The sequence below is a fragment of the Chlorocebus sabaeus genome, chromosome 20 (genome assembly GCF_047675955.1).
Source record: "Chlorocebus sabaeus isolate Y175 chromosome 20, mChlSab1.0.hap1, whole genome shotgun sequence".
Classification (NCBI taxonomy): Eukaryota; Metazoa; Chordata; class Mammalia; order Primates; family Cercopithecidae; genus Chlorocebus; species Chlorocebus sabaeus.
Window position 1 is genome coordinate 28,706,561 of NC_132923.1, and position 13,820 is coordinate 28,720,380.

Genomic DNA, 13,820 nt, shown 5'->3' on the forward strand with positions numbered 1-13,820 from the left:
AAAGGTCAATGGATACTGAAACCATTGGATAAAAGATTGCTAGAGAACAGGATATAGTATTTCAAAACATCACCCTGAAGATTACTTGAAAATTAAAAAGGAGAAAAAGGTATTCTTGCAATGAAAATATCTGATGGACACTACTTCAACCAAGGAATTGGAGTTAAACTGTCCAGTATTGGGTCTAACTGATATTAGATTCCTGATGTGACATGAAATGAAATATACATCATTACTGTAAAAATTCTTTCAAAAATGAGATCATCAGCCATATCCAAAATGTAAGGAATTTTCCTAAATAACTATCCTAGATTCTTCAAATAATGCCAATATCATGAAGGATTAAATACAAAAAAAAGCAGGGGAGCTATTAAAGAAAATTAAAAGTGAAGGAACTTGATAACCACATACAGTATCACGTTCCTTGATTGGAACATGATTTGTTGGGGGTGGGGGAACCGGCTATTAGGCTGTTTTTGAGTCAACTGGGGATTACAAAACATATTATTATATCAATGATAAATTTCTTGGATTTGATAAAGCTGTTGTGCTTATGTAGAAGGATGTCTTAAAAGATACATGATGATGTATTCAAGGATGATGTATTAACAATTGTTGAATCTAGATGAAGGCTATAATCATTGTACTAGTCTTTCAACTTTTCCATAGGTTTGAAATTTTTCAAAATAAAAAGGTGAAAGAAAAAATAATTCCCAACTTTGCGCAAGTTGTGTACCTCACTAAGATTATCTTTCCTGTAATATATGGTTTATGATGGTGAAAACCTCATTGAATTGCTTTGCTACATGTTATCTCATGTACAGGGAACACATAGTAAGTGTTCAATAAATACTGGTTGCATAATTCTCTTCTCTTCTCCTTCCTCTGGGTTGCTAGTGGAGCGTGAGTTGCAGAGGATGAAGTCTTTATCATCTCAATATCCCCAGTGCCTGATACATGGTGGAGGCTCAGTAAATGTTTCTTGACTTAAGAAATGAAATAAAACTATGAATAAAATCACATTAAAATTTTGGTTTTAAATGGGAGATATCACAATAATGTTTGAAAAGATTGCACTGTAATAACCTTTATGATATATGGTTCATACCAGCAGATTGTTATTTCACTACAATAGTTTATTTTACTCCCCAAATGGCTGATTGTGCATGTCTGTACTGTAAAGCAGAGATTCTCAACTTGGGGCATGCACAAGAATAATCAGGGGGCTTATGACTCACTCCCAGAGGTTCTCATTCGGTGCCTCTCAGGTGTGTCCTGAGAATTTGCATTTCTAACAAGTTCCCAGGTGACGCTGTTGCTAATGCTGTTAGTCCAGAGGTTTTGCTTTGAGAACCATTACTGATGAGGAGCTCGTGGAGTAGGAGGAGCCCAGCAAATGCAAGGGAAATGCTGTAGCTCCCTAGGCAGACTCTACAGGAGAAGAGCTTCCTTGATCTTTGTGAATATGTCTTTGGAAAGTAACCCAAGAGGTGAAGGGAGCTGGTTCCTGTCACTCTGCATCAACATCTCCCTGGGGTAAAATGGCCTTTCAACATTTAGACAATAACATTGCATAGAGGAAGCGTAATTTTTTTTTTTTTTTTTGACGGAGTCTTGCTCTGTTGCCAGGCTGGAGTGCAGTGGCGTAACCTCGGCTCACTGCAACCTTTGCCTTCCGGATTCAAGCAATTCTTCTGCCTCAGCCTCCTGAGTACCTGGGACTACAGGTACGTATACCAACACGCCCAGCTAATTTTCGTATTTTTAGTAGAGACAGGGTTTCACCATGTTGGCCAAGATGGTCTTGATCTCTTCACCTCATGATCCGCCCGCCTCGGCCTCCGAAAGTGCTGGGATTACAGATGTGAGCCACTGTGCCTGGCCGTAAGTGTGATTTTTAAACATCTATAACATGATTGTATATTATATACTTTCATCATAGACAGTATACATACATATTCATAAATGTATACATAAAATCTAATTTCCTAGTTTGAACCTTAAAACTAGATTTAAAAGGTACAAGTGCCATTCCATTAATATATTGTGTAGTGGTGAAGTCTGGACTTTTAGGGCAGCTATCACACCCTAGTTTGAGTCTTTATAAAGCAAAATAAGAGAGAAGGAGAGAGAGAAAGAGTGATAAAGAGAGAGAGAGAGGATTACCATTGCTGACTACAAGAATGTAACCACAATAGTAAATTCCCTGCATTAATGTACACTTCAACAGAGAGACAAAACCAAGCTCAGAGAAGTTAGGACAATGATGTGGCCCAGATAGCAGCAAAACTAGAAAAGAATACCAGGTGTTTGGGTCTACAACTAGGTCACACTGCCTTGCTGCAGTTCCTGGAGTGTGATGGCTTTTTCACTTCCTTTCCAGGTCTCTTTCAGTGCATGGAATAGAAATGCTGCCCTACTTTTTCTCCAAACCTGAGAACTTTGGGCAGAGTCCATAGTTAAAATTAATAAAATTCAGAAATTAATTCTTATTGAAAATGCAATGATGAGAGTAATGAGATTTTGATTTTGAATTGTATAAAGGAATAGCCCTTATGAATTATAATACTTGCATTTACTATTCCTCAAAGGAAGGAAAATCACAGTTTTACAGCCTTCTAAGACAATTTTAACTTAAACTTCTGTTTTCTTGCTGTTTGTAATAATCACCTTTCTCCTTAAGATTTGTCATCAGTGAGTAATAGAATGGAGGAACAAAGAGTCATGTTCTAATAATTAATATATGCAATGTGTAGAATTCCTTTAAGCCTGTTGTTCCCGGTTCTCCTAAGAGGGAAATGTCCCTGGCATCTCTTAAAAGAATCATGTGTTCCAATCTGGCTAGACATCCAATGTTCTTTTCTATGAGCCCTAATTTTAATTTTCCAATGCACTAGTATTTTTTAAGAAAATCTAATAAAAATCATGAAAGAGTGAATAAGAAATGGAATGATCATTTCGTATGAAAGCATGTAGCTACCATGAGTAATTTAATGAAAAGAAATGTACCTTCCAAATCCCAGGAGTTCCTAAGAATGTGAACCATTGTCCATGATCTGTCTTTGGGATCTGGACAACCTGAGAGCTCCCAGGACTGAGCACCTATCATTGCTAATTATATTGATTAAGTATATATTCCTCTTAACTTTGCAACACAATGACAGCCACAAACTCCTTTTTCAGCTCCTAAATACAGCCTCCTTAACATAGCACAGTAAGGAAAACAGTATAAGTAGACCAGTTAGGTCACATGCTAATTCCATTACCTTAAGTGCTTCCCCATTGTATATTGAATACCGAACCCATATATGGGCTTTATTAAGTGCTAGTCGCACTGTTTCAGGCATTCCCACACTTCAATTCTTTTTAATGTCACAAAAGAGGCTAAGTAACTTGCGTAAGTTCACATGGAGCCAGGATTCACACTCAGGAAGTCTAGCTCCAGATTTCATGCTCTTAATTGTTAATATCAGAGTGAAGTTCTGTGGCTTTGGTGTCTTGTCTCTTTTCTTTTCTTTTCTTTTCTTTCTTTCTTTCTTTCTTTCTTTCTTTCTTTCTTTCTTTCTTTCTTTCTTTCTTTCTTTCTTTCTTTCTTTCTTTCTTTCTCCTTCCTTCCTTCCTTCCTTCCTTCCTTCCTTCCTTCCTTCCTTCCTTCCTTCCTTCCTTCCTTCCTTCCTTCCTTCTTTCTTTCTTTCTTTCTTTCTTTCTTTCTTTCTTTCTTTCTTTCTTTCTTTCTTTCTTTCTTTCTTTCTTTCTTTCTTTCTTTCTTTCTTTCTTTCTTTCTTTCTTTCTTTTTTTTTGACGGAGTTCCGCTCTTGTTGCCCAGGCTGGAGTGCAATGGTGCAATCTCAGCTCACCGCAACATCCGCCTCCTGGGTTCAAGCGATTTTCCTGCCTCTGCCTCCCAAGTATCTGGGATTACAGGCATGTGCCACCACACCTGACTAATTTTGTATTTTTAGTAGAGATGGGGTTTCTCCATGTTGATCAGGCTGATCTCAAACTCCCGACCTCAGGTGATCTGCCTGCCTTGGCCTCCCAAAGTGCTGGGATTACAGGCATGAGCCACTGCACTTGGCTTTTGTGTCTCTTTCTAATCTTGATTTCCACAGCATTCCTCAAAGTCCTAATGCTGCACCCATACGGATTTACTGATTCTGGCCCACATAGATAGATCCTGTCACTGGGTCTGGACATATTGCTGCTACTTAAAAGCTTAGGCCTTCTTCCTTGTCTACACACATTTGCACATGCTTTGCCCCATCAAAGACCTACTCTTTCTTGAGAGCTCAGATAAAGTCCTATCTTTTCTGAGAAGTCTTCCCAGATTCTTTAGATAATATTAAGTATTCCTTTCCTACAGTCCAGAGGCATTACTGTTAGAACCACTGTCATTGCACCTAGTGGAATTGGTTATATTTCTGTTTTCCTTAGTAAATGAAATAAGTGGTGTGCTCCTAGAGGGGCAAGATCCTTTCTTTTCTACCTCTATATCCCACTCAGCACCAAACACACAGTAAACATTTGCTATAGCACTGAATTGAAGGCAAATATGATGGGTATTGATGTATGAATGTTCAGTACATGTATGTTCACATCTCCTGTGTAGACTCTCTATGAGCATGTAGTCATTTGCCTATGGTTATGTTTAGTCACTATTCTGAATACATGTGCTTTTCACAAGGGAGGACTGCAGAGCAAATACCAAATACAATCTCATGTCCAGTGTGGAGGCTAAGGAGTGTTCCATAGATCATCACCTTTGTTTTAGCACAACTACTGAAATAATGAAAAAGTTAAATAATTCTTGGGGAATCCTGTAGTGCCTTGCTCATACTGACCATTGTTGCTTTCGTTTGGCTACCTTTGGCAGTTGTATAAATGTCAGATTTCCCCTTGTGAGCTCCTTGGAAATGACTGAGTCTTTCTCTGTAATCACTATGCCTAATAAATATGTAATATTGATGAATGTCAAGACGGTATCATAAAACATTGAAACATTGTATTTATGAAAATATTTATATTTGTTGAATGAATGAATTCATAAATGCACACCTCAGGCAAGGACTTGGAGATTATCTTATTCTAATTCATTATTTCATTGCTGCAGCATCTGATGCCAAAGAGGTAAGGTCTTGCCATTGGTCTCAAGGCTGACTAGTGATGGAATTGGGATTCAAATCCAAGCATTTTGCCTCATTGCCCATGGCAGTTCTTTTTATCTGCTGGTAAATTTTGGTGTTGGGAAGGAAATGATGTTTTCTTTTTAATAATTACATAGACTAACCTACACAGTCAAGGAACTATGTGATGGAGTTTTCTAGACAGTGCCTTCCCCCCACCAAAAAAAAAAATTCAACTTTTTTTAAAGCTTACTACCTAAAAACTTTGAGAAATGAGTACATTTCCCTGCCTAAGTAGGATATCCTAAACTTAATTGAATCTTTCCTCAATAATTTAAAATTTCACAATGCTTTGGGTTTATATCAGAAATCCTTGTTACAACAGTGTAATGGAATCGATTAAGGAAGTTGGGCTAATTATTTTACCTCATGGCAATTTAAAACATTAAAAACAATCATAGGTCCTAGTTGTTTTGTCACTATTTGTTATCCCTACAGGCTGAGAATGTGATGGTGGCAGAGAATGGAAATATGGTAGAGGAAGAATCATTTAATTTGATATTTTAAATAGTTGGGTTCCAGCTAGTTTAAATTTAGTGATTGGTGACTGGGGGCGGGGGGGTGCAGCTTGGAGGTAGTCTCATTCTCTTACCCAGGCTAGAGTGCAGTGGTGTGATCTCAGCTCACTGTAACCTTTGCCAAGGTTCAAGTGATTCTCCTGCCTCAGTCTCCCAAGTAGTTGGGATTACAGGCATTCCTACCACGCCCAGCTAATTTTTTTTTTTTTTTTTTGTATTTTTAGTAGATATGGGGTCTCACCATGTTGCCACGGCTGGTCTCGACCTCCTGAGCTCAGGCAATCCACACACCTCAGCCTCTCAAAGTGCTAGGATTACAGGCATGTGCCACCATGCCCAGCCAAATTTTTCTATAATTTATGTATTACAGAGTCATCCCAGATACAGATGCATGTGAAGTAAAATAAATACATGTGAAATTTGGAATAGAAAGAACAGAGGTTTTGGAGTCAGACAGCCCTGGCTTTGAATACCAGCTTCACACTGTGAGACAGAGAACTGGTTATCTAATTTCTCTGAATTTTGTTTTCTTTTATACAAGGTGGAGATAATTATAAGAATCCCATAGATGCAGATGAAATAATATGCTCAGTTCACATTAGGAATTCTGTAAGTTTTGGTTCTTCAAATCCTCCACCCCTTGTCTTCCCAGTAAAAGATAAGGTAGTTTTACAATGTAATGCCATACACTGTAAATAATAGGAGTGATATAATATTGATTTTCTATATAACGGATTGCTTGACTAGAGTGCTCCTTAAATTAATATTGCTTGATTTTTTTTTATTTTTAAGGGAATTACAGAGACTTTTAGACATTTGTAGAATTAAGATGAAATGTTAATGGTATATATTCTTTTGGTTCCATTGATATTGTCATTGACTGAAAATGATGAATCTTACAAAATGGGAGATATTGAACAAAATTAATTCTACTTAACTTTTCTTTAGCAGATTTGAGGAGCTGCCCTTGGGGGCATGTGTGAGCTGCTAGCAGAAGTTTCAAAGCTGGATGAAATGAAGGGTGATACATATTTTTACTACCAGGCACAACCATCCCATCTTGCTGTGACCCTCCATGGGTTGCCTCTTTCTGGAAAGGTGTTAAAGGCGCAGGATTCCAGCTTGAGGGAGACAGAGAGTCATTGATAGCCTAATCCATCCTGGATCAGCCACGTGGAATTTCTATGTGGGGGAGAGAGGAGTCCAGTTTCTATGACGATCACAGCTGTGCGGCCAAGACTGCCAGTCAGGGTGCCGGCACTGCTAATTGCTATGCAGACATCCGTTCATTAGACTTTGACCTAGAATTACTGTTGTCTTTCACAAGGTAGGCAATGAATCATTGTGTTTGGCCCTTGCTTCATCTCCCTCAGCCTAGGTTTCATTAGGATAAGAAATGCAATCTCTGCAGGTCCTTACCTATCTTAGGAATGTTCCTAAAGTGCATCTTTTACAAAAGGCTAGGGTTTTATTAGAAAAGAGAATATTAGTTACCAGTCTAAGGGCTTAGAGGGAGCTGGTTGTAATCCAGCTTTGCTACTCAGTGGCTCTGTGATCTTGGGCAAATTGCTTGGCTCCTCTAACCCAATTATCTCATCTGTAAAATGAGGATAGCAATGTGTCTATTCTCAGGGGATTGCTATGAGGTATGAGCAGGGATGAATTGGAAAGATTCTCTGATGCCTGTGTTGGCAACTAGAATAAGGAGGGGAAACAGGACAGACTGATACCTAGATAACTGGCACTCAAGATCCACTCGTGGCCAGTCGCCATTTACATCACTTGGCTCTCTCCATTAATGTTGCAGAGAAGTAATTCAGTTTACTTCTCTTCAACCTTTATCCTAATCTGTGAAGAAACTTGTGACAATCAAACAGCAATGTGAATTCAAAACAAGTTTTGTTAGTTCTCTCAGTAACCAACAAAAAGGGTTCATTTTATGTTTTTGTAGAACTCCTATTTTAGATTTCAACCTTACTCCTAGAATTCTAGAGAGAGAACTACAGATGTGGAGTGCTTCACTTTGGTTATGGAGTTGCAATACACTAGGGGGAGGTAAATTCAGGTGTGTCCTACTTAAAGAAGTAAAACCAATGCCAAGAATAAACTTTTAGGGGGGCTTCTAATAATATGTGCCAGATACTGTGGACATAGAGAGAGTTATAAAAACTGGGGTCTTCATGATGAGGAAACACGTTCGTCTAACTCTGTCAAGGTCACCTAAGATTTGCAAAGAAGTGGGTCAGGTTTGAATCCCAGCTTCTCTACTTACCAGCTCTCTGATGTGAACTTCTCCCACAGTTGTTATATGCAAAATTAGACAACACCTGTAAAGTGCTTAGCACAGGGTCTGGGACTCCAGGTAAACAATATTTTCTTATCCACGTACCAAATGTAAACATTGTTATGAGATTCATATATGAAGCCACTGGAAATGAGTGCTAGAGTGCCTCCAGGGAACTTTTAAGAGTGAGCTGAGAATTCAGCACCACTAACCTCCTGTGGACCATTTCTGGAGGGGCAATGTGACGGCAGAACAATTTCCAAGTGGAATTTTGTTGATGTTGAAAAAGCAACTGGACATGAGCATAGAAAAATATCTTTGGAAATTTCTATATTTTAAAAATTTAGTGCAAATACCCAAAGGAAGTTTACTTTTTTTGCTGAAGTTATATTCTGACTTTGAATGAAATCAGTTAATTTTGATTGTGTCCATCATTGTACCCCTGATGCTGGAGCCAACACTGCCCCAACCATGACTCGCTGGAAGCAACCGTACAAGTGGAGGGATTGAGCCTTGTGTTGCTAACTGTTGCAACTTGTGATTTTTGTTTTTCTCTGTGAACATGGATCTACGCTAAACGTGAGTATTTTATCTTGCCATAATACTATATCTACCTAAATGTCAAATGTATTTTTTTCTCCAGCTGCATCAGAAACAATTTTTAAACTCCTCATACCCCTTTTCTTCTGCTGCTGTTCTCTGCCTCTTACGCAAGGGACCAGAGCACAGATCCTAAGAGTGCTAAGAAGAGGCAGCAAAGTCTCAACATGTTGGTGGTGTGGGAGGAGATTCTGTGGGTGAGTTGTCTGCCACATCTGGGGGAGGCCTGGATGATGAAAGATGGCAGCTGTGATGATTAGAGAGGAACCAGTTTCTGGGAGGCAGGGGCAGGCTTCTCTCTTACTCCTTCCACCTCTATCCAAATACCATTTGTGTGAATCAGCTGCCACTTGGCTTCAAGGGACGTCGCTGCCAGATGCTCCCATTCCCACTTCTTGAAGCAACAGTCACCACCCTTCTGACCCCTCCACCTGCAGTAGAAGTCTTCTAGGGTCACTTGATGGTCACTGGGTGCAAGCACAGCAGCAGGCTTTTTTCTTCCACAGAATGTGTACAGGACTTTGATAGTGACAATGAAGGAATTAGATAGAGCAGTGCCTGGTTGCGTCAGTGAGCATCTTTGCTGGCACTTTCTCTAACTTTGTTGAGCACTTCATGCGCATGGGACTCTGTGGACTCTGTGCTAAATGCATTATGTGCAACATCTCATTTATCCTCATAGCAACCCTGTGAAATGGCTACTGGGCATCTCTGGGCTTCGCAGCTGTGGCAAAGGGGAAAGGAATTCAAATTCCAGGCCGACTGTGCTGTATGACTTCCCTTTATAAACAATTACTCCAGAATGTGAGGTCCTGGAAGATCCTGCTGTTTGTAGGTCTGAATATGGAGGTTGTAGAAGACCCCGAAGAGTCCTGAGATTAGGGTCTCTTCCCAGCTATTGGAAGTGTGAAAGTTGTCAGAATCAAAATGAAGTCACTTGTATTGAAAAAACCTTGACAAATAGAGCTGGGAAAGGCTACAAAGAGAGAGTTCTCATACATAAATATTTGATAACCAAAACTATCATAAGAGACTCTGGAAAAAACCACAACTTTGCACAGAGGCCATTGCAAACTCACACACCAAAAATTTCTATGAGAACATCTGCCCAGCGACTGCCTGCCCAAACTCAAACTGCTGTCACCCTTGTTATTGGCCCTTTAGCCAAGGATAATTATCTCAAAACTATTATGTAATCATCTTCATTTTTCTTACCTCCCTGAATACACACATTGTTTACTATGGCTCCCGTACTTCAATGCCCTTTTCCTGAATAAGCACAATTTTCTTTTAGAGAGGCGTTCTCTGTTGGTTATTTAGGTTGATAGAGGGTAACAGCAGTGATACAGAGGAGCCTCTGAGGCACCTGGATTTCCCTTAGAACACTCCCATTCTCTCTGGGAAAACAGCCTGTGAGGACACCAGGTCAGAAATGACAGAAAGCCTCCTGCAATGGCTGAGCAAGTAGCCCTCAATTCTGGCACGTGCTGCAGCCAATACTTCCATGTCTTCCCTGGTGGCTGTGGCTGGTTACTCCAGGGTGCTCTGCCTCATCCACCTTATATTGCCCTAAATATTTCCTGAATGGCACCTTAGAGTATGGACTCCACCTTATTGTTCTGCCTTTACCTGAGTCATGGCAGTGACTCAGTTTGTCCATGGTACTGCCCTCTGACTGCTGTGCCTTTCTCATAATGCTTCTCATAACCTGAATTAGTGCCCAAGAGAGCCTCCACTGGCACATGTTTGCAGGATTTTCCATTCTATACGGTCTTCCACTATCCATTTCCTCTTCCTCATATGCCATTTTGAAGCAATTTGCAAATTCTAGTGAGCTTTCTAGAAAGCTATAAACTTGGTATCTCTGTCCAGGTTCCCCTCATCTGTCTTACCCTTGTGGCTGCCCTCCTGATGGTTAAACTAGATTCACAAGATACTGAGATGCATGAACTGCTATATATCATTTGGGATTTTTTTTGTTGCAAGCAATAGAAACTATTCCTGGCTAACTTAACACAATGAAAAGGAGACAGATGGAGGGAAAGAGGGAGGAAGAGAGAGAAAGAGTGAGAAATAGAATCAACCCCAACAATTTCCTATACTTCTGTCATCCTACTCAATATTTAATTTTTAAGGAACAGAGAAGTGTAGCTTGATCCATGTGTCCTTGATAGGACACTTTTGCTGACCATTCACCAAGACTGCATGCCATGAGGATAGGACACGCCCTAAAGGAGCCATTAGAAGAAGGGGAAGTGAGTGCTACACAAGGAACAACAAACACCCACCAAAGGAAAGAGGAGGTTCCTTTTAAAGGAGGACCTTTTAAAGCCTCTCTAGACATCACTGTGAAGCCTTCTCTTAGGTTTAGTTTCTTCACAGCCTAGAGTTCAACTTGGGTTATGAAAATACATAATTTTCTCTAACAACAAAAGTTGCTCATGAATCATAGTTGTAACTCAAATTTTAATGAGGCCAGACATTTGTTTTTATGTATTTATTTATTTTTATTTTTAACTTTTATTTTAAGTTCAGGTTGACACGTGTAGGTTTGTTACATAGGTAAACCCATGTCACGGGGGTTTGCTGCATGGATTATATTTCGTTATCCAGGTTCTAAGCCTAGTACTCATTAGTTATTTTTCCTGATCCTCTCCCTCCTCCCACTGTCTACCCTTTGATAGGCCCCAGTGTCTGTTGTTCCCCTCTATGTGTTCATGTGTTCTCATCATTTAACTGCCATTTATAAGTGAGAGCATGCGGTATTTCATTTTCTGTTTCTGTGTTAGTTTACTAACGATAATGGCCTCCAGCTTCATCCGTGTTCCTGCAGTGGACATGATCTCATTCTTTTTTATGGCTGCATAGTATTCCATGGTGTGTATGTACCATGTTTTCTTTATCCAGTGTGTCACTGATGGGCATTTAAGTTTATTTCATAATTTTGCTATTGTGAATAGTGCCACAGTGAACATACATGTGCATGTGTCTTTATGATATAACAATTTGTATTCCTTTGGGTATATACTCAGTAATGGGATTGCTAGGTTGAATGGTATTTCTGTTTTTAGCTCTTTGAGGAATTCCCACATTGTTTTCCACAGTGGTTGGACTATTTCACACTTCCACCAACAGTGTACAAGCGTTTCTTTTACTTCACAATCTCACCAGCACCTGTTACTTTTTGATTTTTTAATAGTAGCCATTCTGACTGGTGTGAGATCGTATCTCATTGTGATTTTGATCTGCATTTTTTAATGATTGTGATGTTGAGCTTTTTTTCACATGTTTATTGACCACATGTATGTCTTCTTTTGAAAGGTGTCTGTTCATATCCTTTGCCCACTTTTTAATGGGGTTGTGGAACTGTACGGTAGCATCTATGTTCTGTAAAGAGTCTAGAAGAAGAGGGACTTGTGAGAACCTGTGCACTCCGGGGCCACATGCAGAGGGTTTTTGTGTATCCTGTTAGTTTAGATAACATTAAAACGTTTAAACTGACATACTTAAGGCTGAGCCTTTATACCTCTCTTAAGTGTCCATACACATTCATTTGCATTAGTACTTTCGCATGGGGCAGGTATGGCCTTATGCTAAGAAACTAGTAGGCAACTACCCTTCCTGAAGTCGTCAAGGATCTTGGCTATGGGTCTCTCCATCTCTGTTTTTATGAAGGCCCCTGTTTCCCCAAGTCAATTATAAAAAGGTCTCTTTAATAGCTTGGTTTTTCCAGCTTTCTTCATCTGAGAAGTCAAGCATAGTAAGGTCTTATGTGCTGTACGTGTTGTCTCCTCTGAGGTAGCTATGGAATCTTGTTCTAACACATTTCAATAGAAAGTGAAATTTAGGCCGGGTGTTATTACACTTGACTCACACCTGTAATCCCAGCATTTTGAGAGGCCAAGGCAGGTGAAGTGCTTGAGTCCAGGAGTTCAAGACTGACCTGGGAAACATGGCAGAACCCCATCTCTACATAAAATATAAAACATTGGCTGAGACTGGTGGTATGTGCTGGTATCCCAGCTACTTAGGAGGCTGCAATGGGAGGATTGCTTGAGCCCAGGAGGGGGCTACAGTGAGCCATGATTGCACCGCTGCACTCCAGCCCAGGTGACAGAGTAAGACCCTGTCTCAAAAACAAAAAGAAAAAGTGGAATTGAGCATAAAGTTTAAATTCTGCTAAGGGTCCTCATTAGTAAGATGTCAAAAGAATCTAATTGTAGGATGGTTTCACCTAACAGGAGTGAGTTTTAGGGCAGCCTTCTTGGGAGGCTCCAGGTTCTTTCGTGGACCTTTTATAGTCCATCCCTGTCTGTCTTTCTGGCCATTTTCAACTGTTAGTTTCACATAAATCTCTCCCTTCACTTCATACATCAAAATTTTGGCCCCTCCACAAACCTGGCTGATCTCTGACTGTGTGTGTGTCCTTGGCCTTCTGACTTTTTGTGTGTGCTGTTCTAATAATACCCATCCACCTACTCTCCCCTGCAGGTGAACACCTTCTTGCACCCCCTGCTTTCTCCCTTCTTGTGATGGTTAATACTGAGGGTCAGCTTGATTGGATTGAAGGATGCAAAGTATTGTTCCTGGGTGTGTCTGTGAGGGTGTTGCCAAAAGAGATTAACATTTGAGTCAGTGGACTGGGCGAGGCAGACCCACCCTCAATCTGGGTGGGCACCATCTCCTCAGCCATCAGTGGAGCTAGAATGAAGCAGGCAGAAGATGGAAGAACAGACTTGCTAAATCTTCCGGACTTCATCTTTCTCCCTTGCTAGATGCTTCCTGTCCTCAAACATCAGACTCCAAGCTCTTCAGTTTTTGGACTTTTGGATTTAAACCAGTGGTTTGCCAGGTGCTCCCAGGCCTTCAGCTATAGACTAGAGACCGCAATTTTGGCTTCCCTACTTTTGAGGTTTTGAGACTCAGACTGATCCACCACTGGCTTCCTTGCTCCTCAACTTGCGGATGGCCTGTCGTGGGATTTACTTTGTGATTGCGTGAGTTAATTCTCTTTAATAAGCTCCCTTTCATATATACATATATCTTATTAGTTCTGTCCCTCTAGAGAACCCTGACTAATACACTCCCCCTCTCCATCCCAGGCAGCAGGTCCTTCCCTCCCTCTATGCCTCTGTAGCAATATGAATCCACCTTTACCCTGCCACTTCTTTGTTTACAATCATGCTTTTGGGCTGTCTTCCCCACTAATGAGCCTTGGTACATAGTACATGATTA